Source organism: Amblyomma mixtum, chromosome 9, assembly GCF_055824585.1.
Source record: "Amblyomma mixtum isolate Tamu chromosome 9, ASM5582458v1, whole genome shotgun sequence".
In the NCBI taxonomy this organism is placed as follows: Eukaryota; Metazoa; Arthropoda; class Arachnida; order Ixodida; family Ixodidae; genus Amblyomma; species Amblyomma mixtum.
The window spans coordinates 94,030,407-94,057,171 of record NC_143020.1 but is presented as its reverse complement, the minus strand read 5'-3'; the positions used below and the strand labels follow the sequence as shown (position 1 = coordinate 94,057,171).

General features: G+C 46.8%; 3 non-coding genes across 3 annotated transcripts; all 3 read right to left on the bottom strand.

The window, feature by feature from the left end:
- Positions 1-3,458: 3,458 nt before the first annotated feature.
- Positions 3,459-3,532, bottom strand: TRNAT-AGU (transfer RNA threonine (anticodon AGU)). Its single transcript has one exon. It is a non-coding gene; the product is annotated as a tRNA-Thr (tRNA).
- A 2,717-nt stretch (positions 3,533-6,249) lies between these two features.
- Positions 6,250-6,340, bottom strand: TRNAY-GUA (transfer RNA tyrosine (anticodon GUA)). Its single transcript is given in 2 exon segments — positions 6,250-6,285; positions 6,304-6,340. It is a non-coding gene; the product is annotated as a tRNA-Tyr (tRNA).
- A 9,651-nt stretch (positions 6,341-15,991) lies between these two features.
- Positions 15,992-16,083, bottom strand: TRNAY-GUA (transfer RNA tyrosine (anticodon GUA)). The gene is given in 2 exon segments: positions 15,992-16,027; positions 16,047-16,083. It is a non-coding gene; the product is annotated as a tRNA-Tyr (tRNA).
- Positions 16,084-26,765: the final 10,682 nt, after the last annotated feature.

The window sequence follows — 26,765 nt, the reverse complement described above, 5'->3', positions numbered from 1 at the left end:
ATGGACCCTACATTTACATGGTCAAGTATGCAGAACAGGATATCGTGCGAAACACTATCGAATGCCTTCTCAAGATCTAACTGAAGGATGGCTACACAACTATTTGTGTTATCACAGCATTCCAGCACACACCTCGCTCTATGAATATTGGAAACAATAGAGCGTCCCTTGATCCCACACGTCTGGTAGGGACCGACTATATCTTGAATTACTGACTGTAGTCTACGGGCTAAAATCTTCATGAAAAATACGTTTGTGAGGGCGATAGGACGATATGCTGTGACCTGCTGTAACTTTTCTGCTTCGTCGATTTAGGGATTAGCACTGTATGGGATTTACCATAAGACGGGGGCAAATAATTTACTTTGTATGCTTCATTATACACTGCTGTGAGTACTGGCACTATTTCATGTTTATATGCTTTGTAAAAAGCTGCGCTTAACCCATCAGGTCCAGGAGATCTTCCCAGGTTCAAATTTTCGATAGCTTGCTCGACCTCTGACGCAGTTATCGACAGCTCCAGCCTTTCTTTCTGTTCGTCATCTAATCGCGGTAAAGCACCAAGAAACTTATCCTTGAATGCGCTCACATCCACTTCTTGCTTTGCAAACAGCGCCTGATAATATTCAAGAAATGCCTGCTGGATATCCCCGCTGTCCCCAGATAACGCCCCACCCCATTCAATCTTTTCAATGTGGTTTCGCTGAGCATGCGTTTTTTCGATTCCTAGAGCTCGTTTTGAAGGTATCTCCCCAACAGCTATATCTTGCACCCTAGCCCGCACAAGTGCACCGCGATAGCGTCCTTCCTCGAAGAGTTCAATTTTGTGTTTTATTTTCCTAATGTCATCCATCCATTTGCCTGGCTGTTCGCTTTCTTTTTCGAGAAGTTTCTCACGCCTCTCTTCTTGTCGTATACAGCTTGACCTTTCGATTGCTGCTATCTTTATTTGTTCTTTGCAAAGTTCCCACTGCTGCCATACTTTCAGTTCCCCACTCGGCTTTAATTTGCTGATTTCTTCGTCTACTTTCCTGCTAAAGATGTCGTCTGTAATGAGCTTATTATTTAATTTCCACATCTCCCAAGAAAACTGATTTCCCCGTTTCTTTGTCCCTATGCCACACAACACTAAACAATGATCAGAAAATGATACCGGTACTACACTGTAGCTACTGCATTTTGCAATAACGCCCGGCGACACATAAATGCGATCTAACCGCGCATGGCTTGAGCGCTGAAAATGTGTGAACCTCACACAACGCGTGCCTTCTAAACATTCCGCCACATCATCGAGGTTGCACGTGTCTATAATTTCTGAGAGTACCTCAGTGCTTCTGTCCCTAAACGCCCGTGCACTGGTTTTGTCACAGCCTCCGAGGACGCAATTGAAGTCGCCCATGACGATCAGGGATTTCTCACAACTGAAGTACCTTTGTACGTTTTGAAAAAAGGCTGTCCTCTCATCCACCGCATTTGGGGCGTACACACAAATGATGCGCCAATATGTTTTGTTGTACAGGAAGTCAATCAAAACAAATCGACCCGATGGACACGCCGTATATGCCTGAACCTCAAGTCCCGGTACATTCTTTACAAAAATGAGACAACCCGCAGACGTGCCTACAGCGTGGGCTGCTACTGCAAAAAACCTAGGCGTGAAACGTCGCACCATGCTCCCGGTCTCCTCTTCCCCCTTCAATTTTCGTTTCCTGCACTGCCAGGACGTCAATGTCGTGCTCAGTTAAAAGGCGGTACACCTGGCTCTGCTTCTTCTTACTTGCCAGTCCCCTGACATTAAGTGTACCGACTTTCATGGGGAACGCATGAGCCATTTTCATGCAGAAGAAAGAGGCCGGGAACATGGTGCTTACCCTTCGCGTCTAGCGCTTGGCTAGACGACATCATTGACACCGGAGCCATCCGGTGCTGGTGCCAGGCCTGGCTGCGGGGGCGGTTTGTCGATGGCTCTCCTCTCCGTTGACACATTTGGTCGTGGCCGGATGGACGACCGCCGTCCTTGGGTCGTTTTTGCCGGCGGCTCCTCGTCGCTGGGGGCTTCCGCCTTGTCTCCTTCGGTTCCGGTCTGGGCGTGAACTAAGCCACGGCGCCGACGGGCAGGCAGGGAAGACATTTCAAATATTCGCCGACTAGTAGGCAAAGAGAAGAAGTTTTATTTTTAAAACTTAGGAAAAGGGAAGTTTCGTTCCCTTTGGACGCAGTTTTTTTCAGTGGTCCAGCTCACCCTGCATACAAAATATTTGAAACCGAAAAAAGCAGGAAAGGAACTGTAATGAGACTCCTACGACCAGGTGACTTTCAATGGAAGCCACGCGCCTGCATCGCCTGCTACGTGCGGCACGAAAAGTTCCGTTTAAGATTCACGGCAGGAATTCGTGCTACCAGGAAGACGTGTATGGGTCACTGAATGCGCACAGGTTGCATAGACTGCTTACAAAGATTTCGCAAAGAGAGGCCGGGGTTGTAATTATATTTTTGACGCATAAACGATTACTTTTAAGCCACAAAAGGTGCCGGCAAGGGAAAGTTGTTTCTAAAAAAAGTCTGTGAATGGCATTCAATCGAAGAACAGCTGAATGTTTTGCTATTTGTTCACCGTGGCTAGGCAAACTGTACTGCTCCAAAAATTTCAACCGCAGCTGTTTAATTCTTTCCGCGGCAGCCGCATTTAGATGTTGGCGATGGCACTGCAGCGATCTGCCTGTTTCCCTGCGCTGTAGTGATTTGCGGTGTGACATCGACACCACTCTTTCCTCTTCGAGATTTGTATAATTGAGCTGCAATTTCTATATACCGCGCTGTGCTGAGAAAGACATGCTTGTGCATAGCTTCTTAGCTTTATTGCCTTAATTATCTCTTTACTCACCGCAATGCTTGTCTTTTGTATATAGTAAACACTTTGCGAACTTATCGTTACCAATCAAGATAAGCGCGTTCTAGTATCTAGCTACTGTTCTATTGATAGAAAAATGATTAGTTTCATCCCATAAAAGTCGCTGGCAAGTGAACGTTGTTTCGAGCAAGTATGTGAGTGACATTTAAGGAAGTATAACTTAACCAGTTCTTAATCGGCTGTAGACGTAAGGAGTTAGTTTGGTTTTGTGGTTTTATGGGGTTTAAGGTCCGAGAGCGACTCAGGCTGCGAGAGACGCCGTAATGGAGGGCTATGGATGATTTCGATCACTGACGTTATTCAACATGCACTGACGTCGCACACTATACGGGCCTCTAGCATTTCACTTTCATCAAAATGCGACTGCCGCGTCTGGGATCGAAACCGCATCTTTTGACTAAGCAGCCGAACACCATACCCAGTGAGACACCCCGGTGGCTGGCACAATGCAATGTCTGTGGTTTTAGTGTGCGTTAGAGCGACTACTTGCAGCGATGAGCAAAAACAGTAGGGAATCATTAAGATGCATAAGAAAATAGGAAAAGAAAGGCACCGGCGAGATTCGAACTCACGATCTCCTGTTTACTAGACAGGCGCTTTAACCAACTAAACCACGGCGCCGACGAACGTGATAAGAAAACATTTCCAATACTCGTCGACTACCTCTCAAAGAGAATCTTTTTCTTTGCAAAGCATAGAGAAAAAGCTTCATACCCTTTGGTCGTAGCCGTTGTCAACGTAGCAGCTCGCCGTACATGTTGTTTGGCAAGTAGAAAGAAGCGGGCAAAAAAAAGAAAACGATACAAATCCCTGCGGCAAGGTAATTTTCAATGGAAGCCACGCACTTAGAACACCCGCTATCAAGGGCAAGAAACGCGCCGATTAAGATTAATGGCACGCACTGACTTTTGTTGCTCATTGGAGACGCTGATTTTCTAGACTGCGTGTGGAGTTTTGGCAAGGAGAGGGCTGGCTGGTCGCTTTCCTGTTGACGCAGAGATGATTACTTTGAAGCCGCAAAAAGTTCCGGAAAGAGAACGTTGTACGGAGCAGGCGTTTGAATAAGATTTAAGTCAAGATAACTACGTTAGCAACGGATTTACAACGCTGATGATGCAAAGCAAGCCGCGCACTATAGACTAGAAACAGACCAACAAGGCTGTATGCTATAACAAAGGCTGTATCTGCCGGACTCGTCCAGCATCACGTCGGCCATGTTCTTAGAGATGCATATGCAAGTACTAGAAGGAAAAACTCTGCGTGACTCGTTTAGTATGCAGGAATGAATTTAACGGCGGCATTTTCAGTCTTCGTCTGCAGATTTCTGTCCTTCCGTACGTCTATACCAGGACGGAGTGACAATCAATAACTGGGCCACTGGCACTCATGCGGGCAGACAGAATGGTGTTGAAAGAGATAGATTCAAAAGAAACGTTTCAAACAATATCCGCGTCGAAGGAACTACGTCGTCTGCAGAAGCGTCTGCTGCAGCAGCAGATACCCTCAATGTCACATCCACTGAACCTGGTGTGGAGGTCGCAGAATGGTATGCCAAGGGAACTTGCTTATGTAGTGATTAGCTTGCACACAGTGCAACATTAAGAACAGCGGTGCTAAAAACTGCATCTAACTCTGTACGCAAAAAAACCACTAGAAGGAAAAACAAGAATTTATATGAAAGACGCTAAGAGAGAGATAAATTTTATGGACCTACGAGCGTACAAGATCTCCACGGAATAACCTAAAAGAGGCTCATTCAAAATGTTACAGTACTTGCACTTTTGGAACGAGCAAATTCTTTTTTTTGTGACACATTTTGTGTGTTTTAACACAGTTTCGCACCCTTCCTCCCATATGCTCTTGACCGCGTTCGAACGTCCTTTCAGCAGCGTCCGCTTCGGCGGATGCAGTTGTTGCTGCGACGCGCGTCTTTTCTTTTCTTTTTCTCTTTCCTCTGATCTTTTAATTCTCCTCTATCTGCACGTGGCAGCGGTGGTGGCTCGGCTCGAGCCAGTAGGCAGGCCCGTGCAATTTTCTTTTCATCCTTCTCCCAGTCACAACAGCAACAACAACATATCTGCGTGTATGTGTTTGGAAGAGTGGTTTGTGGGGTTTAACGTCCCAAAGCGACTCAGGCTGCCAGGGACGCCGTCGTGAAGGGCTCCGGAAGTTTCGACCACCTGGGGTTCTTTAACCTGCACTGACATCGCACAGTACACGGGCGTTCAGAATTTCGCCTCCATCGAAATTGTCTTTCGGGTCAGGAGCCGAGTGCCTTAAGTTGAAATGTGCCCACAGAAAGAAAGCCCTTCGCAAAGGGTATTGAACTCCTGCAGTGTTGCTGTAAATATGCAGGCTGCTTACAGACAAGAAATGCGAAATATGAGATTGCCTGCAAAACGAGATAAGCGCCAGCGGCTGCTGACGGCACACCATCACTCGTGAGAAACGGTACACGCTTATCTTGGAACCAGCAGCGTCGCAAAGCCTTGTCGTGCACAGCGCACAAGGCGCGAATCTCGTTGCGCTTTGCAAAGTCGCTTTCGAAAGCGCTGCGATCTCGGCGCACTCGGCTGCACGGAGCACGCTGTCATAGTATATTTTTTTAAATTTCGCCGGGCTTCTTCACTGCCGAGTAAAAAAATCACGGTCGATTAGGGTAGTTTGGCCAAATCCGAATTAGGAGCTATAGCTTTGTGTGGCCATGTTACGCATACTTTATCGTCCACCTGCAAATATAAAAAGTAAGAATATGTAGTTTTACTCTCTATTGAAGGAGGCGCTGCTAAAAGAATATAAACTGCACGCTGCTTTATTAAACTCACAACAACATTAACTTGATTTAGGTTCCGATGAGCTCTTTGTTTTTATATCTATCTGCTTTGCCCTAGACATCATGTATATTGCTGTATATGTATATTGCTGCCGGCGTACATGACACGTCTCCTAATTCTCCGTCTGATCCGCCTTATCCTTGCCACCTAAGAATAATCGACAGCCATTTAATTTTTAGAATCTTGGAAGATCGAGAAGCGTCTACAAGCCATGATTTATACAGTAGCATAGTTCGAAATGAAACATAAGAAAGTTCAGGATACGTGCCCTTCGTACACCTGAGGTAAACCACACAGGTTTCTCTTGATGAATTTTTATTTCCTATCAATACCGTTTGCTCGATTCCTCAGTGTGTAAATGTTTCGAACTGAACCGTTTAAAAGGGGTCAGACGCGAACATTCCAAGTGAGCTCGAAAAGTATCCTAGATTGGCATGCAGGGTTATTCGCACCGTGAAAGTTTAGAGATCGCTGCGTCACCCGCGCAGAAAAAAAAAAAAAAACTCCGTCGAGCCGGATTCGAACCAGCGACCTATGGATGCCCGCATCGAGTAGCCTCTACAGTCCACCGCTCTACCAACTGAGCTATCGACGGAACGGTCGGTGGGTTTTTGCCGCCTTGCCTGGGCGGTGGCGACTCGCACGTGTGACCTAGATAGGCTGCCTAGAGTTGCCAGGCTGGCTGATTCGACGTGCTACCCCTGTTTTCCGCATCGCATGTCTACTACCTGATCAACACTTTTTCTTGAACTTCCGTCGCACTGATAAGTCTCACATTAGTTTTTCTTTCCAGCAGTAACATTTTGTCAACTTAATACAGGTATATGCTCAAAAGCGTTTTTGCCTTGGTCTGAAACGAATAAAGTGATTGTGGCTGAACCTAGGCAAGCAGTGGTAAGCATTTCGCACTTCTGGGCATTGTCAAGTACAGAGAAAAACAATAAGCTATTCACAGTAGTAGCATTGTTAATAAACACATTTTTTCAGACATTACACTTGCTACTGGCGACACAAAACCGCTTTACCATGGCGGTGAAACCTGCTGCTCTGCTGATTTTTCCCTAACTCAGTTGTTTATGTGGAAATGACGCGAATGAGGAAATAAATGCCGAACCGCAAAATGCATTGAGTTAAGTCTATCATCAAAGAAAAGTTAGGAAAACGCGTTTTTTATTAAATATTTTTTGCCTATATATTGATCAAGCAGCGCTTAAAGCTGGGGTGTGTTAAGGCATCGCAAGCCGGTTTCTCCTGCACTCCTCAATTTACCGCCGCAAATAAAACAGCCTGAAGAACCTTTTGAAATGTAATTTCGTGTGGGAGCTTTTTTTGCTGACATACTACCTAGGTTGATGAAAACGTATAGCATAGATGCCTGGTCATATGGCGTGACACCAAATAACTGCAGTGTTTTTGGCTTCCTTCAGGCAAGTAGCGATAGACGCACAATACGGCACGCCACGCAGGCAAGATTACCTAAACTTCAGAGCGGCGACTTTTATTATTAAGCAAGTTTTACGGCTTTCGTTTGCAAAAAAAAAAAAAAAAAAACCAGCGAACATCGGGCATCGGCCCTCGGTACTTTGCCTCGGTGACACTGACAAGAACTCATTCGTGAATATGGGTAGAGTCCAGTTTAATCCTTCATCAAAATTAAAATTATCGGTGCTGACTCAGTTGAGGGCGAGCAATATTACTTTTCGTGATTGTTTTCTGCAGAAGGCTTAAAACCTGCTCTGATTTTCTTCGGATCTTGCTCTTCGAAGTACACCTGAAAAAGAAGTTCTTGGCCTATCTGCTTACCAGAAGTTAGCTGCCGGTGTTAATGGCCTGGTCGCTTAGAATGGGTATGGCTGGTTTTGAGGCGCACGGGCGATGTCCTGGTTTAGAATCTTCAATGGCTTGAAGCCGTGGGCTGACTGTTAGTATGTGTACCATTGATGGCAAGTTGCTAAGAATATCGGGACGCATCAGATGAGAAAGAGAATAAGTATCTGTCATTCCATGCAAGAAATAGCAGTCGTACGATGCTCTAAGTCGTGCATAGTAGGTGAGTATGCTAACAACGTGTTACAACGTACAGATTTTCACTCGAAAGGGGGCCTCATTGGCTGAGAGAATGAATAAATTATCGGGGAACCAAAAAAAAAAAAACTTCGACGTGCTAACGAAAATGACGCAAGGTGCAGAAGACATTGAGGTTAAGGCACCATGCTTGCAGTGTCCGCGAGGTCATTTCCAGACTAGTTCGTTCGGAATGATTGTGAAGAATACAGCGCAAACCGAGGCACACAAAGAGTAAGAGGATACAGAAACTCCGGTGTTCCGTCTTTTGTAATTCAGTCAGCGTGCTTCTCGTTCGGAACTGCAATATAAAATAAACCTTAATGTCTGTGAAGGTCATGTTAATATCCGGTAACTCCTTTATTTCGCTGTGTACCTTTTATTCACAACACTCGACTTTTAGGGACAGTTATCGGGAATGGCAGTGACCAGCTAAATACTGCTTCGCGGTTGGTAATTCGTTTAAACGCGACGAAGGATTCCGATGGAAACCGGTTTCTTCAGACTTCATAGGCTGCTGTCGTTCGACCTAGATTTCTTCCCTGTGTTTCCCTGCTCTTCGCGTATTCCGGTTACTGCGGTACGCCTCTCCGGGGGTGTAGCTCAGATGGTGCAGGCCTCGCATCCGTGAGAGTGTCCACTGGTTTCTTGAAGTACAAAAAACGGCTGTTCACGTTCCTGAATGGCTCTCGAGGGTAGAGCCCTTGGTGTCCCTAAAGGACTTTTAACATGACGATGCCAGCAGCGCATGGTTGAGTGTGAGAGTCCCACCCGAAAGGGGTACAATGTAAATTTCCGTTTGTGTTTGTGTACTGTGTCGGAGCCCGGCAATAAAGAAAAAAAAAAGCGTAGCTCAGATGGTAGAGCGCTCGCTTAGCATGCGAGAGGTACTGGGATCGATACCCAGCACCTCCACGAGTTATTTTGCGTGGTTGAGCATTGTTGAGTTTTTTTTAGTGCTTATGCACAGCTTAATAAACACGGCTTCCTTTGACCCTCTATAAAAAGATGCTGACCCTACTGTACTCGCCAACGAGTGTGAGCGGAACACATTTCGAATATTCGCCGACTGCTTCTCAAAGAGAACTCATTTTCTTCGTGAAACATAGAGGAAAAGCTTCGTGCCCTATGGACGCAGGCGTTATCAACGACACAGGTCGCCGTACATATTAATTTTGTGAGGAGAAAGAAGCAGACAGGGAACAACAATAAAGATTCGTGCGGAAAGGTAATTTTCAATAGAAGTCACGCACTTAGAGCGCCTGGTATGAACGGCACGAAACGTCGAGATTAAGACTAACGGCCCGCATTGACTTTTGCTGGTCACTGGAGACACATATTTTCTAGACTGCTTGTTGTGTTTTGGCAAGGAGTGGGCTGGCTGGTCGGTTTCCTCTTGACGGAGAAATGATTAAATTGAAGCCGCAAAATAGTGTCCGCAAGAGAACATTGTGTGGGGCAGGTGTGTGAATAAAATTTAGGGAAAGATGACAAAATGAGTTCCGGATTTACAACGCCGATGATGCAAAACAAGTCGCGCTGTATAGACTAGAAGGAGAGCAATAAGGCTGTATGCTATAACAAATGCTGTATCTGCGGGCTCGCCCAGCATCCCGTCGGCCATATTCTTAGAGAAGCAGATGCAAGTACTGGACGGAAAAACTCTGCGTGTCTCGTTTAATATGCCCGGCTGCTCTCCCGGCTGCTCTCCCGAAACCGGCTGCTCTCCCGATTATTCCCAGACTAACTCTGTTGTTTATGAGGAAAAGTCGCGAATGAGGCCGCTTTTGATGTCTAGGGCCTTGCAGGACATATACGCTCGGCTCCCGGTGAGGATGCCATTACATACACCACACTTCGCAACCTTCCTGACTGCGCCAAAGAATTGCTCCTTAAAACCTACAATCCACCAACCAACTAAGCCACGGCGCCGACGGTAGTCGGAGTGATTTCTGCAGTATTCGTGGACTGTCGCTAAAAGTGAATACTTTTTTCAAAATTAATTAGACCAAAAACGTTGCCTCCTTTAGACGCAGTCTTTGTCAACGCTGCTGCTGGCAGTGCATACTAAACATTTCAAGCGGAGGAAGGAGGAAAGAAGAATGAACTGCTTACGGCAAGATGATTTCCAATGGAAGCCACGCGCTTTGAACGCCTGCCTTGTACAGCCCGAGACGTGCTGATTAAGATTAGCGGCAGCCATTGGTGGTACCGGCAAAACGTTTGCGGCTCACTATAAACGCACAGGTTTACAGAATGCTTGCGTAGCTTTGGGAACGAGCGTGCTGGCTGGTGACGTTTCGGCTGACGCGCAAATGATTACTTTGACGCCGCAAAAGGAGCCGGCAGGTGAATGTTGCTTCGAACAAATGTGTGGATAGCGTTCAAGCTGTGTACTGCTGAATGTTTTGCTAGTTGTTTCACAAGGTTAGGCTCGGAGTGTTGTACCTTTGACAGCATGTAAATTTTAACCTCACGTTTGCATCTTGGCCGCGGCTACCGCATTTCGATGGCGGCAAAATGCAGAAAAGCCCTTGCGCTGTGCGTTCTGTGGGTCATGATTCTGACAGCCAATCGGAATCATCACAGAGATTTGGTAATCCCGATTTGGTCATTTGATCTGGTTGCAACATCATCGAAAACAAAAAAGTCAGACAGTAAAAAAAAGTAGAAATATAAAGGACTCCGTCGAACTGGTTTCCAACCATCGACCTATAAATGTCCGCGTGGAAAACAAAAATCCCTACAGTCCGCCGCGCTATGAACTGAGCTATCGACGGAACACGCATTAGCTCTCTGCCTACTTCGCTTTGCTGCGGGCTTTGTGAAGCTGCCTTTTTCGGCAAGTTTTACTTGCAGCCTCCTCCATCGCTTTTGGAGGGAAATAAATACTATTTTATTCTATTCAGTTTAGCGTGTGACTTAGATACGGGACTGTGTGGCATTTTCTCAGCGGTAATTTCTGCATATCCGCTCTTCAAAGACGTGCTTGAAGAAAAACATCTAATTTTATTACATTAATTATTTATCTGATTCATTCAGGGATATGCTTGCTTTTCTTATACAGTAAATGTTCTGCGAACATGTCGTAAGAAACCATTATCGGCCCGTCTACGCATGGCTGTCAACAAACCGAAAGAATCTGGGGATCGGGTGAGGCAAGCTGAATTAATTGAGACTCTACGCCCTGCCCTGCAGTAATGACTAGCATGTCGGTACATAGAGCGTGGGGATAGCCTCTGGAATGCAATATTAATAACGTTAGAAGTTTCCAGCTTTGTTTTGAAGTTGTGGCCGTGTATGCAGCGTTGTTTTCATAATCATCACTCAGCACATAATTTCGTACGTGACTACACTTCCCGTCTCGCAATGGTGCATCACAATGCCTCTGCTACGCCGGCTAAACTGCGGAGAGCAGACGCTACGGTCGGCCCCAGCTGAGCGCAAGGTCATTCTCTACTTTCCATTCATAGATCCCGGAAGTCTTCATATACCAACTGGCGCAGCGGTGCAGCATTCAAGCTATGCGCCACGGCGCTGCAATGATAGGTGCTCCCAAGGCGGGCCTTGTGCGGCCCAGGTTGCCCTTCCCGAGCGCCCAATAATTAGTTTAACTGTCACCTACCACAGTCGGCAGTTTGTTCACTATCCGGTGGGCAGGTTTTGAAAGCCCTGCAAAGTCACGTGACCTAGATGGCCCACCTACCTTCTAGGTAGGTTGCTCTCTGGGGACACCCTGCCAGAGCCTTGGCCATGACTTTTCGCTCACAACGCCGACGTGTGCAACGCTGACACAGAATTTTCCGTGAAACGGTCACTCTGACGCTATCGCATTAAAATATGGAGTCCAAGGGGACTAGTTGTAACCCCCCCCCACTCTCCGGAAGTCTTAAGCAGCAGATGGGCAATGACGTCAGTTCCTTTCTCCTTCGCCGGATTTGCAACGTTGGTGAACCATAACAAGCCGCGCTGCTCCGCCCAGAAGTAAACCACTAGGCTGTATATTTATGACAGCCCGTAGCTGCCGGACTCGTCCAGTATCCCTTCCGACATTTTCTTAGAGAAGCATATGGAAGCACCTGGGCTGAAAAGACGGTTTGACTCATTTAGCATACAGGAATGCTTTAAACGGCTTCGTTTTCATGCCTCTTCGTCCACAGATTTTGGTCTTTGCTTCTGTCCACGCAAGTAGAGAAGGGCCGCTACCACTTGGTCGCTAACACTGCAAAGTGCAAGCAAGAGGCAGTTGAAAGAAAGAGGTGAGGAAGAAAAGATAGAAGAATAGGCGCCTCGCAGAAATCACGTCTGCCGAAGCGGTTGCGACAGAAAAAGGCAGCCCCAGCACCCCATTCTTTCCACCTGGTGTACAGATCGTAGAAGCTCATGCAAAGATAAATTGTCGTTATAATATTTAGGTTACAGTTAGTTCCACCTCAGCAAAACAGTTTTCATAAAATCTCAACGTAATGTCGTGTGCAGCGAAATCGAGAAGGAAAGCAAGGATTTATGTAAAAGACAGTGTACGAGAGATAAATTTTATCTGCTTGTTAATGCACAATATGACTAAAGAGAGTTTTTTTATGTTTTCGGCATGCACAAAGTGTTTTTATTTGGTGACGCGTTTTGGGTTGCCTTCTAACACACATTCGCAACCTCTCTCACACATGCTCTTGACAGCGCTCGAACGTTCTTGTGAAGATTCAACAGGATGTTGAACAGCATTCAACACCACTGAACACTGAAGGTGCTTGTGGAAATATTGAACAGCACGCATGCATTACTGCAGTGGGATAACCTAGGCTTCGAACAGATTTGACCACCCAATTTTTCACGAATGAATCGGCAAAAGGAGGGAGACCCGTGCTACTAAAAGAAACAAAATAAATCCTATTCCACTTAATGCACTAAGGCTTCTTTGCCGGATGCATAGATGGGGGACTAAAGTTTCGCTCATATTCTTCACGACAAAGGGTAGTGTCCCCGTGTTCCGAGCATGTTCATACCAGCAGTTTTTTAGACTCTTTTTTTATGAGTCTATCATAATTGAGTTGGAAAGGGAAATATATATACTGATGCAACTGATTGCATGTATGTGTGTGCATGTATATGTTACGGTGAGCGTTTTGTCTCAAACTGGTTTGCCTTGTCATTAATATCCTAAGTATAGCTCGCCAGGTAGATTCACAAGATAACCTCTTCAGCATTCGTTAAAGTTCGCTTCGTTCTCATCCGAACTGTAAGCGAGGTAGAGAGAGAGATAAAGGGATTTTAATGAGAGGAAAAGGTGGAGAGGTCGGCCGGTGGTAACATGGCCCTGACCTGCTACTCCACAGTCCCAGTCAACAGTATACAGACCAAGGTGTTTGCTTCTAAGCTGTTCAGCGGGGCTCCCTAGCACATACGAGGGGGTACCCAAAAGAAACCGGACTTATTTTTGTTTGAACTTATTTGTTCACATTTTCAGCACAGACCTTCAATCTTCTTCAAAGTATTCCCCACTTGCAATGATACGCTTGTCGAATCTTTCATTCCATTTTTCAAAACATTGTTTAAATTCATCTTTTGTGATGCTTGACAGTGCTTCCGTCGTTTTTTTCTTCACCTCAGCAACATCAGCGAAACGCTTTCCATTCACCTATTTTTTCATTCTAGGAAACAAAGAAAGTAGCACGGGGCAAGGTCGGGAGAGTATGAGGGTTGAGGAATAGGGGTCATGCCATTTTTGGTCCAAAATTGTCGTACAGACAGGGCTATGTGAGCAGGGGCATTGCCATGATGGAAAACCCAATCACCCGACCGCCACAAATCTGGCCGCTTCCACCACACACTGCTGCCGAATCTTTTCAAAACATCCAAGTAGAAAGCCTGGCTGACTATCTGACCCTGCGGAACAAATTCTCAATGGACGACTCCTCTCACGCCGAAAAAACAAATCAGCATAGTTTTGAGGTTTGGTTTCACCTGACCAGTTTTCTTGAGGCGAGGTGAATTTGAAGTTTTCCATTGGCATGATTGTTGCTTTGATTCAGGATTCGATTCAGGAACACTTGAGTTGTCCCCATAGCATCGTCCTTGTACGTCTTTCTTAATATTTCAAGAGTTTTCATTCAACTTTTTCCGAGCAAAAATAAGAATTTCACCGGCGCACGCTGTTCACGAAAATCAGCCATTGCAAAAACGACATTCACACAAAACAGTCGTCACTCTAAAACTCTGCCTAAACTAGTCTGACCTCCTTCAACGACGGCACTCGGCTTACTGACTCTGGAATGTTCGTTCTATGCGCTCCTAGTGGCAAAATGCGGTACCACAGAAGCTTTGCCGACAAAAAATTTAGTCCGGTTTCTTTTGGGTACCCCCTCGTACAAAGCAGTACAAAGGTTGGGAGCATTGAGGACGCGATGCCATTCCTCTCTCGAGAGGTGGCGGTCACTTAGGATGCATAACGAGGCATACAGCAGGCCTCACAAGCAAACTCCTTGGGCAGTATTATACTTTTGACGGGGGGGGGGGGGGGGGGGGGGCGGGTGTACCCATTTTTTTCTCTTGTTGGGTCAGCAGTATAGAGACAGAGGATGATGAACTGGCAACGTTTCTGCAGAAACGACTGAATGTCTACGTGGATTGAAGAACGGCCACTCTTTATTTGAAAAAAATTGCGATGACACTTTGGCAAATAAAGTGTTGAGAGGCGAAAGCCAAGGACACTAGGCCGTGACGACTTCCGGTGGATGTGACGTCACACCGCTCCCGCGGCTACATCGAAACCCAAATTACACATCTTTCGGGGATCTTACGTGTTAATTACGTTTAATTACACAATTTCCATCTAATTTCAAGCAAATCCGACGTTTTTTCGATCATTCTGTGACAATTTTCACTATGCCGTGACGACTTCCGGTGAATGTGACGTCACACCGTACCCGTGGCTATATCGACGTCCGCGTTATTTCGACGCAATTTCGCCATTTTTGTCTATAATTAATTGACTAATGAATCTATTGTCATCCAACTTGACCTCCAGGTTTATTTTTCCTCCTCTATCTAAAGCAACCATTGGTTTTATTCTATCTTTTTTAGTTCCCGAATTAAATGCGCGTGACGCGCTTTGTTAGCGGACAACGATATGAACCGTTAAAGTCTTTCTCCTTAATATGCGCAGAAAAAAGCGCGCACACAAATAATAGATTGCCTGTTGTTATAAGAATTTGTACGGACTTTTCAGGACAGGGGAATGGTTCTGCTTTGAGCGTGAAATATCAGGTAACCGTATATATGAGATAAACACCACAGGTTGCAGTTGACGCGCCGCGTGCCGTCAGCAACCTCTGGTGTTTATCTCTCAGCCAGCACCAACAAGAAACAGTAGCGGGCAGAAGAGATGGTGCAAAATTTGACAGTGATTTACAAAGTCGCGGATTAGAGCCATGTGATCGCGATGTATTCGGGCGCACGAAGCACGCTTTCGCATGATATTCGTTTTAGATTTCATTGGATTCGCATTTACAGAATAAAAGGGGCTATGCTAAGCTATATTGTCGAAAGTACCTGGGCAGGACCCGTTTCGTGGCGCTAAATAGCTTTCTTATTCGCATCTGAGCGTTTAAACCCATATTTAAAAATTTAAACAGAATGTAACTTTCGTATACAAAATGCGGGGCAAACAAAATACTAACCGGTGCTTGACATAACTCCTAATAACTTGCTTCAGGTCAATTCGAAATAAAAAAAGGCATTTGTTGTTTTTAAAATTTGATACATTTAAGCGCGTACACTCTTTTATAGCTGCACCGGCGCTGATGACATGCGCTCATATTCTTCAGCTCCCACAATTGCTTGCCTGTTAGCAATAAGCGTCTGTCATTCAACACTTTTTAATATCGTGCAAGCTAGGGGGTACACAGGTTATGATTTAAAGGGTCCATCATACGAAACGAAGCTAGAAATTACTGAGAAAATGTATTCTTCGGATAAATCGGGTTAACCTGAGAGGTTTCTCTTTTGGGATTTTTATGTGATATTGACATCGTATGATCGATCGTATAACAATTAGATGTTTCCAAGCAAACCATTTAAAGGCGGACAAAAAGCGAACTCTGTAACCGAGCTTGAAGAGTAGCCTAGTTTGAAATTTTGGGTTATTTTCGGTATGAAACAGTACTGCACGCAAAAAAAAAACGACTCCGTCGAGCCGGATTCGAACCAGCGACCTATGGATGTCCGCAATGAGAGAGCCTCTACAGTCCACCGCTCTACCAACTGAGCTATCGACGGAACGGACTGCGAGCTTTCGCCGCCTTGCCCGGGCGGCGGCTATTCGCACGCGTGACCTAAATTGGTCGCCTCGAGTTACCAGGCTGGCTTATACGACGTGCTACGCCTATTTTTTGCATCGCTTACCTATTCCCTCATCAAAAACCTTTTTCTCTTACTTATCAGTAAGTAATTTTTTTTTCTAGCAGTAACATTTTGTCATCTAATACACACATATTCTCATATGCGACAATTCTGGACAAAACCAATTTTGAACGGGAAACATTTCATAAACACAGACCTTAAATACAAAATGTAAGATTAAACTATAACAGTAAATACATCCGCAGATCACCTGACGTCACTCTCGTACTTTTTTTTTCTATTGACGTTTTTGCTATGTTTAACTGTTATATGCGATCGATGGCAATAGTTTAAAAGAAATATTTTGTGACATATCAGGAGAATGGAATATTGTCTTCCAAATTTCCATAAAGACATCTTAAAATTTTTCAATTTTCAAGAGTTTTGTCCGAAATTGTTCGACATATCAAAGCTTAATTGCCTTGGCCCCGACAAAACTGAGCATGTGACTAGGCATGGGCAAACAACAGCGAGCATTTCGCACTTGAGGGCATTGTCAAGTGAATAAAATTGAATTGAATTGAATTGAACACCAAAACGATAAGATTATCACAATGGTAATTTCATCACTAAGAAATAATATCTGGCCTTATTCGCGCTACTTGGGGCACAAAACCTCTCTACCACGGCAGTGCGGCTAGCTGTGGCTGTTTGGCATTTTGTTTGTCTAATTCGATCCTTTTTTTATTACGGCTTTATTTACGGTTTTTTTTATGCGGAAATGACGTGAACAAAGAGAATGTGCGTGTCTAGTGCCTTGTAGGACCTACGTGTAGAACGCCTAAATGCAGCGAGTTAATTCTTGATTAACTGTAGAATAATTCAGTTAACTGTAGATTAGCCGCACTTTCTTAGTAAAAAGAGCCTGCGACGAAAGGTGCTAACTGCCTACAAAACATTCTTACATCCATCCTTAAAATACAATGGAGTTTTCTTGAGTCGTCACCAAAAATTTTAATACCCGAATTCTAAATAATTAAAGGAATGGTAGTTCCTTTTGTGTCTTCAGTTATGGTAAAGAAAAGACAGAGTCGTTAACAGTAATGCTCCGCTCATGTGGGAGGGCTTTAATCATTAGAAACACCGAGTCAAAAAGCCAAACTAAAGCTTTTTTTTTCAGATCCTTCTAGGACAACTGAAGATGAAGAAAAGGGAGATAAGTTAATTTCCCTGAAAACAGAGCTCGAGAATAGATCATGACAGCGAAAGGAAGCCTTATAATGCACTTATTGATGTCTAGCGTTTTTCTGTTTTTCCTAACATCACTGAAATCTGGAACGCTTTGCCTGGTGATGCTGTGAATGAAACAGTCGTGCAGATATGCGAAAGTGTCTTTGAAAGTTTTTTTTGTCTAAAAATGACATGTTTACTTGATATTTTCACTAGTATCTAGTGCCTACTGCTGTAATATGCTTATTGCTAAATAGTTGGGTTCTTTGTTGCTGTTGTCTACATCATATGTATTAGCTTATAGTGGTCGGGACCCTTAAACAAATTTTGTTGGGTCCCTGAAGTTGAAGAGGGAAAGTAGAGGAATTCAGGATTTTGTTGCAGAACAGATTTTCCGCTTTAACTGAAGATGACGACCGTGATGTTGAAACAATGAACAATCGTCTCACAGATATCATAACGGAGTGTGCCGTAGAAGTAGGCGGTAGGATGGTTCGACAGGATACCGGGAAGCTATCTCAGGAGACTAAGGATCTGATTAAGAAACGGCAAAGCATGAGGACGTCTAACTCCATAGATAGAATAGAGCTAGTAGAGCTGTCGAAGTTAATAAATAAACGCAAGGTAGCCGACATCAGGAAGTTTAACATGGAGAAAATCGAGCATGCTATAAAGAGCGGAGGTAGCCTAAAAGCAGCGAACAGAAAACTAGGGATAGGTAAAAACCAGACGCATGCGATAAGAGACAAAGAGGGCAATGTCATTAGCAATATGGATAAGGTAGTTAAAGCAGCTGAAGAGTTTTACACAATTCTATACAGTAGCGATTTCAATCAGAATGTTACTGTGAGAGGCAGTGGAACACAGCAATGGGACATCCCGTCAGTTACGAAGGAGGAAGTAAAGAAAGCCTTGGGAGCAATGCAGAGGGGGAAAGCAGCTGGTGAGGATCAAGTAACAGCAGATTTGTTGAAGGACGGAGGAGAGATTGTGCAAGAAAAACTAGCCACCCTGTATGCGCAATGCATTGTGACCTCCAGCGTACCTAGAGCTTGGAAAAACGCTAACATTATCTTAATTCATAAGAAAGGTGACGCCAAGGACTAGAAGAATTATAGACCGATCAGCTTGCTGTCTGTTGCCTACAAGGTATTTACTAAGGTAATCGCTAATAGGGTCAGCACCAGCCCTCTTCAACCAAAGGACCAGACAGGCCTTCGTAAAGGATACTCGACAATGGACCATATTCACGCAATAAATCAGGTGATAGAGAAATGCTTAGAATATAACCAGCCTCTATATATAGCGTTCATTGATTACGAGAAAGCATTCGACTCAGTAGAAACCTCAGCAGTCATGCAGGCATTGCGGTATCAGGGTGTGGAAGAGTGCTATGTGAAAATTTTGGAAGATATTTATAACGATTGCACAGCTACCATAGTTCTCCATAAAGTCAGTAAAAAAATTCCAATAAGGAAAGGTGTCAGGCAGGAAGACACGATCTCGCCTATGCTATTCGCTGCCTGTTTACAGGAGAGAGAGAGAGAGAGAAAAAACTTTATTTACAAAGGAATTCGGGGCACGCCCCAGGGTCCCCGCACGACCCCACTGCAGTCAAGTGTTTATGTTCCTGAGGTCCATAACACTGGCAGCACGGCCGGTGGCGATGGTCTGCACGGCCGGGTCCTCCGAATGCAGCAGGGTCTCCCAGTCCTCCCAGGTCTTGAGGTTCTCTAGGTCCCGCGGGGTAGGGTCCGCCGGGCAGAGGGAAAGGATGTGGAGGGAAGAAGCGAAGGGTTCTGGGCATAGGGCGCAAGCAGGAGTGGGGAAGGAGGGATGATAGTGGGTTAGGGTAAGGGGCGAGGGGACAGTATGTGTTTGTAATCTGCGCCAGAGTGTTGCGTGTCTGTTATCTAGGGAGGGGTGGGGCGGGGGTAGAGCTGGCGAGAGGCTCTGTATGCCTGGGTCAGCTCACTGAATGAGTGCATGCGATCCTTCGTGAATCCCCGATCCGAGGCCACCTGAGCCCGGTTTAAAGAACATCGGGCTAAAAGGTTGGCGGCCTCGTTTCCGGGATTCCCGGAGTGCGCAGGCACCCATATCAGCTCCACTTGGCGGGGCGGGGGTGCATCGGGCGAGTCCAGTATGCCAAAAGCAGGGACATGAACTCGGCCTCGAGCAAAATTTAGGATCGCAGTTTTAGAGTCAGTTAAAATATACCGGGCTTCCGTGCGGGTTATAGCAAGTGCAATGGCGGCTTCCTCTGCAGCCTCTGGGGACGTATCTGGAGGGAGAGGTAGTGTGAGGAGGGTGGATGAAGAGGAGTCCACTGCAGCTGCTGTCGCTTCATCACCCGTGCAGGCAGCGTCCACCCATACGGCGTCCGGCTGGGGGCCGTACGCTCGATGGAGTGCCTTCGCACGGGCTCTGCGGCGCTGCTCATGGTGGGACGGGTGCATATTCCTCGGGAGCGGCCTGATGAGAAGCTCTCGGTGAAGGGATCGTGGGATGGCGAGAAGGGTTGGGTCGTTGGCCGGTATTTTGATTCCCAGGGAGTCCAGGATATACCGACCTGTGGAAGTTTTTGTGAGCCTGATGTATTGGGCCTGTCGGTGGGCCTCCACCAGTTCCCCGATCGTGTTGTGGAGGCCCAGGCCTAGTAATCTGTCTGTGGGTGTTTTGAGGGGAAGATGAAGTGCTACCTTGAATGCCTTGCGAATCAAAGCATCCAAAGCGTTTATGTCATGTTTGGATAGTTGTAAGTATGGGGTAGTGTACAGTACACGGCTGAGGACAAAGGCATGAATGAGGCGACATAGGTCGCGCTCCTTCATGCCTCTATGATGTCCCGAAACCCTGCGGATGAGGTGCGATATCGCGCCTGCAACCTGCTTGAGTTTCTTGAGGGTAGTGGTGTTTTTGCCATCGTTCTGGATGTGCAAGCCCAATACACGGAGGGTGCCAACCTCAGGTACCGGGTAACCATTCAATTCAATGACAATGGGGGAGCGGGGACAGCGGTGGTTCTTAGGCCGGATGAGGAGCAGTTCGGACTTCTCTGGGGAGCAAGACAGTCCGATGGTCCGTGCGTAATTTTGGGTGAGGGTGGCTGCTTCCTGTAAGGTGTTCTCTATGTCGCCGTCACTGCCGTGGGTGGTCCACAGGGTGATATCATCGGCATAAAGAGTGTGCTTCAGATGGGGAAGTATTACAGGAAGTATTCCGGGGCTTGAAATGGGAAGAGTTGGGGATAAGAGTTAATGGAGAATACCTAAGTAACTTGCGATTCACTCATGACATTGCCTTGCTAAGTCACTCAGAACATGAACTGCAAAGCATGATCAATGAATTAGACAGGCAGACCAGAACGGTTGGGCTAAAAGTTAACATGCAGAAAACCAAAGTAATGTTCAACAGCCTACCAAGGAACTGCAGTTTGCAACTAGTAGCCAGATGCTGGAAGTAGTAAGAGAATATGTCTATTTAGGGCAGGTAGCGAAAGCTGATCCACATCAGGAGAGGGAAATAACTAAAAGAATAAGAATGGGGTGGCGCGCATATGACAGGTTATCTCAGGTCATGAATGGCAGTTTACCGATATCCCTCAAGAGAAACGTATACAACAGGTGTATCTTACCGGTACTCACCTATGGGGCAGAAACGTGGAGGCTAACAAAGAGGGTTCAGCTTAAGTTAAGGACAACGCAGCGAGCTATGGAAAGAAAAATGATAGGTGTAACGTTAAGAGATCGGAAGCGGACGGATTGGGTGAGAGAACAAACGCGTGTTAATGATATCCTAGTTGAAATCAAGAGGAAGAAGTGGGCTTGGGCAGGGCGTGTAACGCGAAGGCAAGATAACCGCTGGTCCTTAAGGGTAACGGAGTGGATTCCAAGAGAAGGCAAGCGTAGCAGGGGGCGGCAGAAAATTAGGTGGGCGGATGAGATTAAGAAATTTGCGGGAATATGGTGGCCACGGCTGGCGAAGGACAGGGCCAATTGGAGAGACATGGGAGAGGCCTTTGCCCTGCAGTGGGCGTAGTCAGGCTGATGATGATGAAATAGACTTTCTTTTTTCTTTATTTCAATATTTTGCGTTGTGTGCTATAAGTTGACGCTATGAAAGAAAGAGGAAACTTTATTACAACAGGAATTCGGGACACGCCCCAAGGTCCCCGCAAGACCCCACTGCACTCGTGTTTATGTTCCTAAGGTCCATAACACTGGCAGCCCGGCCGGAGGCGATGATCTATACACGGCCGGGTCCTCCGAGCGCAGCAGGGTCTCCCAGTTCTCCCAGGTCTTGAGGTTCTCTAGGTCCCGCGGGGTAGGGTCCGCCTGGCAGAGGGAAAGGATGTGGAGGGAAGAGGCGAAGGGTTCTGGTCATAGGGCGCATGCCGGATTGGGGAAGGAGGGATGATAGTGGGCTAGGGTAAGGAATGAGGGTAGATAGTGTGTCTGTAGTCCGCGCCAGAGTGTTATTTGCTTGTTATCTAGGGAGGGGTGCGGCGGGGGGTAGAGCTGGTGTGAGGCTCTGTAGGCCTGCGTCAGCTCGCTGAATGAGTGCATGCGCTCCTTCGTGAATCCCCGATCCGAGGCCCAGCTGCTTCACATCTCGGTGGCCGCCTCAACCACGCCGGGGATTCTGTAGCGAAAGCTACGTTGGCCACCAACTTGCGAATTCGCTGCGGCGGTGCTCCGAGGAGGCACAGAAACCTTGAACCGTTGCTTAGCAACTGCCGGAGCTGGCGGACGCCGCGCGCTCGCCGCGCCATCTGGCATGACGTCACACCGCGCGCCGCACCGCGGAGCCGCCGTTTGGGATGACGTCACACCGCTTGCCTCGTCGTTGCGCTCGCCTCCGCTCGCTTCGTTAGCTGTGTCGCATGCCTGCTTTCGCTACGTATACCCTGGCATAGCCGAGCTAAGCCACTGCCAATTTTTTTAGCTGCAATGGCATCGCGCAAGTACACAATCGTCTCACATTTTGCCATCATTGATGCGGCCGGATTGGAACCCGGGTCCACCCTCCGTTTATTGAAACGCGGCTGCGGCAGCTGCGGGAGGGGGCCTGACAGGTGATTTCACGTGAAAATAAGGTTAGGTTGACGCGAGGCAAATGATTATTGGTAATATTTTGGAATTAATTAAAGGAAGAGAGGAAGAGCAACCCAAGTGAACGGCTTCGGATTTATTTGGATTCCCTTGTGCTCCATAGCGTGCAATAATACAGCGCAGCCTGTAGGCACCTGTTTATTTTTATACGAAGTTAAAGACCTTGCGCTAGAGGTCGAAAGTTTGCTCGTGAAGAGAGATCATGTCATTTCGCTACAAATTAGACACCGAGTGGTAAGCAAAGTTTGGTAGCGAAACTGGCACACTGACGCAGACCTCACGAAAAGTCAAGCATTGACTGTTCGGCGTGTGACGTCTTGACCAGCATTTGTAGTGTGATGAATGCTGTAGGCGAACTCTGCCGCCTACGTCGTGTGTTTTTTTTTCTGTTTTGTAGAGGGACCATATAAACTTTTCAGATGAACTTATTCTCAATATGTCTTGGCCAGCATTTGTAGTGTGACGAAGGCTGTGATAAATTTCTGTATATTTTATTTCAAGGAAACTAACCATAAATTCTCAGTATTCGACTTTTAGCACTAATCTACACGTCTGTGCGCAGCGTTTCTTACTTTGTTGTGCTTATGCCATGTATTTTCGCGCCTTTTGTTTTCTTGTGCAGAGTATGCTACGTCATGTACAATCAGACCGGAATGAAACATGAACAGCGCATGTCAACAAAACGAAATATTTTACCTACTTTGTTTCAGTTGCAGTGTACAACTAGCCTGATTCGGTGAATTTAAGGTTAAGGGTGGTTTTTCGCCCCGAAGGTACTCAGGCTATGAGGGATGCCGTAGTAAAGGGCTCCTGAAATTTCGACCACCCGGGGTTTCATTAACATGTATAACACCTATTGACATCGCACACTACACAGGCCTCTAGAATTTCGCCTTCAGCGAAATTCGACCACCGCGGCCAGTACCCGCGTGTTTCGGGTCAGCAGCCGAGTGCCATAACCACTCGCCTATCGAGGCGGCGGTTCAAAAATTAGGTGCGGTTGAACTACTCTTGAACCTGGTTATAGAGCGAAAGCTATGGCGTATCGGGCAATTATACGGGGCTTGGCGTCTGTAACGCTGAGCGCGTTCGGAACACTCGAGGTGGCGTTAGTTAAAACATTTATTAAGGGACAGGAGATATGTTTGGATCAGCCCGTAAGGGACTGATCCTTACAAGCAATAGGTGGAGGTCCCTAGTATGAGACCCTTGTAGCGGTGGCCGCCGCCCGGGTGCGCCCGACTTCTGCTCGGTCGCCTCCCAGTCCTCCCTGGTTGGGTTGGGGATGGGGGGAATAGCCGGGTTGGAGGGGCAAGCCCACACCATGTGATAGGTGTCAGAAGACACCGCACTACACTGCGGACAAGCTGCCGCTAAAGGAGGGATCAAAATGTTTTAGTGCTGCCGGGCATTTTGACCACTCCTTTAACGGCAGCTGCCCGCACTGTAGTGCCGGGCGCCCGCCGCGGTGGCTGAGTGGTAAGGCGCTCGTCTACCGAGCCGGAGTACCCGGGTTCGAGCCCGACCGCGGCGGCCGCGTTTCGATGGAGGCGAAACGCAAGAGGTGCCCGTGTGCGCGATGTCAGTGCACGTTAAAGATCCCCAGGCGGTCGAAATAATTCTGGAGGCCTCCACTACGGCACCTCTTTCTCTCTTTCTTCTTTCACTCCTACCTCCCTCCCTTCCCTTAAGGCGCGGTTCAGGTGTCCGCTGAGATGTGTGAGGCAGATACTTCGCCATTTCCTTTCCTCAAAAACCAATTTACCATTTACCGGGCACAGAAATGTATTGGTGAGAAGGCGGAGAAGGAGCCGCTCATCCGCCTTCTTCAGGCCTTTCAATGGCCGATGGTAAAGGCGATGACTGTCTTGATAATAAGTTGTAATATCTTAGGATCGGGTTTCTGATCGGGTGGGGAGGAGAGGCAGCGCGCCAACCCTGCCACCCTGGCAGGTGGCAGTTAATGGTTGATCGCGAGAGTTTGCTCACCCAATGAACGCTGTGGCCTATTGCAGCAGTGCCGCGTATCTGTCACAACGTTGCCTGCGCAAACGCATGCAGCCCACATCTCTCTTACCACCCTATGTACCTCAAAGCGCGATTCAGGCGTCCACTGACCCAGGGTGCCATGTATGTGCACTTCCTTTTTTTCATAGCAGCCAGTCTGGAAGGTTAACGCCAACGCCTATCAACGCAATGAACGCCGACGGCCTAAGGCTTTAGTGCCGCGTTTCTGCCGCAACGTTTTGAGTGCTGTGGGGTCGCGCGGGGACCCTGGGGCGTGCCCCAAATTCCTGTTATGATAAAGTTTCTCTCTCTCTCTCCCTTCTGAATAAATGTTTTCACAACCACCGCTGCTAGTCTACTACGCTAAATTTACTACGCTACGTTTTCTACGCAAGAATATCATAACGGTTGAACGGAATTTCAAGATTTTTCATTTCGGTGCATTATATTAAAACGCCCAACTAAAGATCTTGTTCCATCCCATTGAAGAGGTGTGCGCTTGAGAGCGTTTCTGAGTTCTCTTCAATATATTTGCAATTGCAAAGCCTAGTTCGCCACTAAACCGGCGCTTTGGTGAGCGCTTCATAACTTGTCATGCCGTAGCAATTGATAGTAGGGTGCTGTTATAAGCGATGTAGTGTGACAAATGCTATGGGAGGAGCCATCGGAGAAGCAAATGATTTATTTAGAACACTGGCAGCCTGATTGCCATTCTTTAAGCAGGGGCAGGCGTATGTGCACGGCATACGTAGCAGCAAGTACATTTCATGTATGGGATCATAAGCATATGGCTAGAGACAAAACAGCTTACACTAGCGAGCTGGGTGTTATTTGTAAAGCAACAAACAGATTGCAGGACAAGGAATAAAAAACATGACAAATTAGAATAAAAGCAATGCAACTTAAGTCGACGTCTGAACCAGATAAAAATAAGTAACAATACGGTGAAGAAACTTTAATATTCAGGACAGTGCGGGAGTGATTAAAGATAAATTTTCACGTTGCACAACATCAGCAGATAAGGCATTCCACAGGCGAGCCGTTCTTGGAAAGAATGATTGTTTAAAAATATTACTCTTGAAGGCATATTCTTTAAATTTTAAGAAAAATATTAACGGTCTAATGAGTGCTATTCCTGGATTATTCCGCTTCAGAAATGCATGCGTTCTGACCCGTGTTTAAAAGGAAAGACGCATAGCTAGTTCACTTTGTCGGTGGACTCCAAGCGCGCCAAGGTTCCTAGCGGATGCGTATTTCTGGGGGTGGTGGTGAAGGCATTTATATAGAAGGGACACAAATTAGGGTGGACGTGTTAAAAGGAACGAAAAATAGCGCCCGGCCCGCACATTTAGAAGGGACAGGAGGTATGCTTGGATCGGCCCGTAAATGACCGATCCTTACAAGCACCAGGTGGAGGTCCCTAGTATGGGACCCCACTGGTGGTGGCCGCCGCCAGGGTGCGTCCGACTAAGGCTTGTTGGGCCTGTAAGTCGTGACAGCCGAGCAGGGTGGCCTCCCAGTCCTCCCGGGTTGGGTTGGGGATGGGTGGAATGGCCGGGTTGGAGAGGCAGGCGCACACCATGTGATAGGTATCCGAAGACACCGCACTACAATGCCGGCAGCTGCCGCTGAAGGAGGGGTCAAAATGTTTTAGGGCTATCGGGCACAGCAATAGATAAGTGAGAAGGCGGAGAAGTAGCCGCTGACCCGCCTTCTTGAAGCCTTTACATGTTTACATGGGCGGGGGTAAAGGCGATGACTGTCTTGATAATGCGTTGTAATATCTTTGAATGTATACACCGGATTAAAATCGGGTTCCTGATCGGGTGGGGAGGAGGAAACAGCCCGGTGAGAGAGCGCGCGGGCGGCTGCGTCTGCTGCCTCGCTTCCTGCCAACCCCTGGTGAGCAGGGGCCCATATAAGGCAACGGGGGGTGGGGCCCGTATCCCGTATGCAATTTTGGCTAGTCTGAAAGATTTGTGTATATATAGTCTATGGTGTTTAAGACAAAGGTCTATTGAGAATTTATAGACTTTGTAGAGAAACCTTTGCAAGTGTTGTTTTTCTTGCCAGACTCGCTTATAGTCCTCGGTGCTGTACCAGTTAGGTAAAGTAGCCTAGATGGTTGCAGTGAAAGCGCGACTACGCAGTGCAACTTCTAGACGCACGCGTATCGCTTGTGCGTCTACACGTAGGCACATCAGACTAAGATCTGCAATTAATGCGAATCCCAACAGCTATATCAGGCTGCAGCTAAAAAAATACATC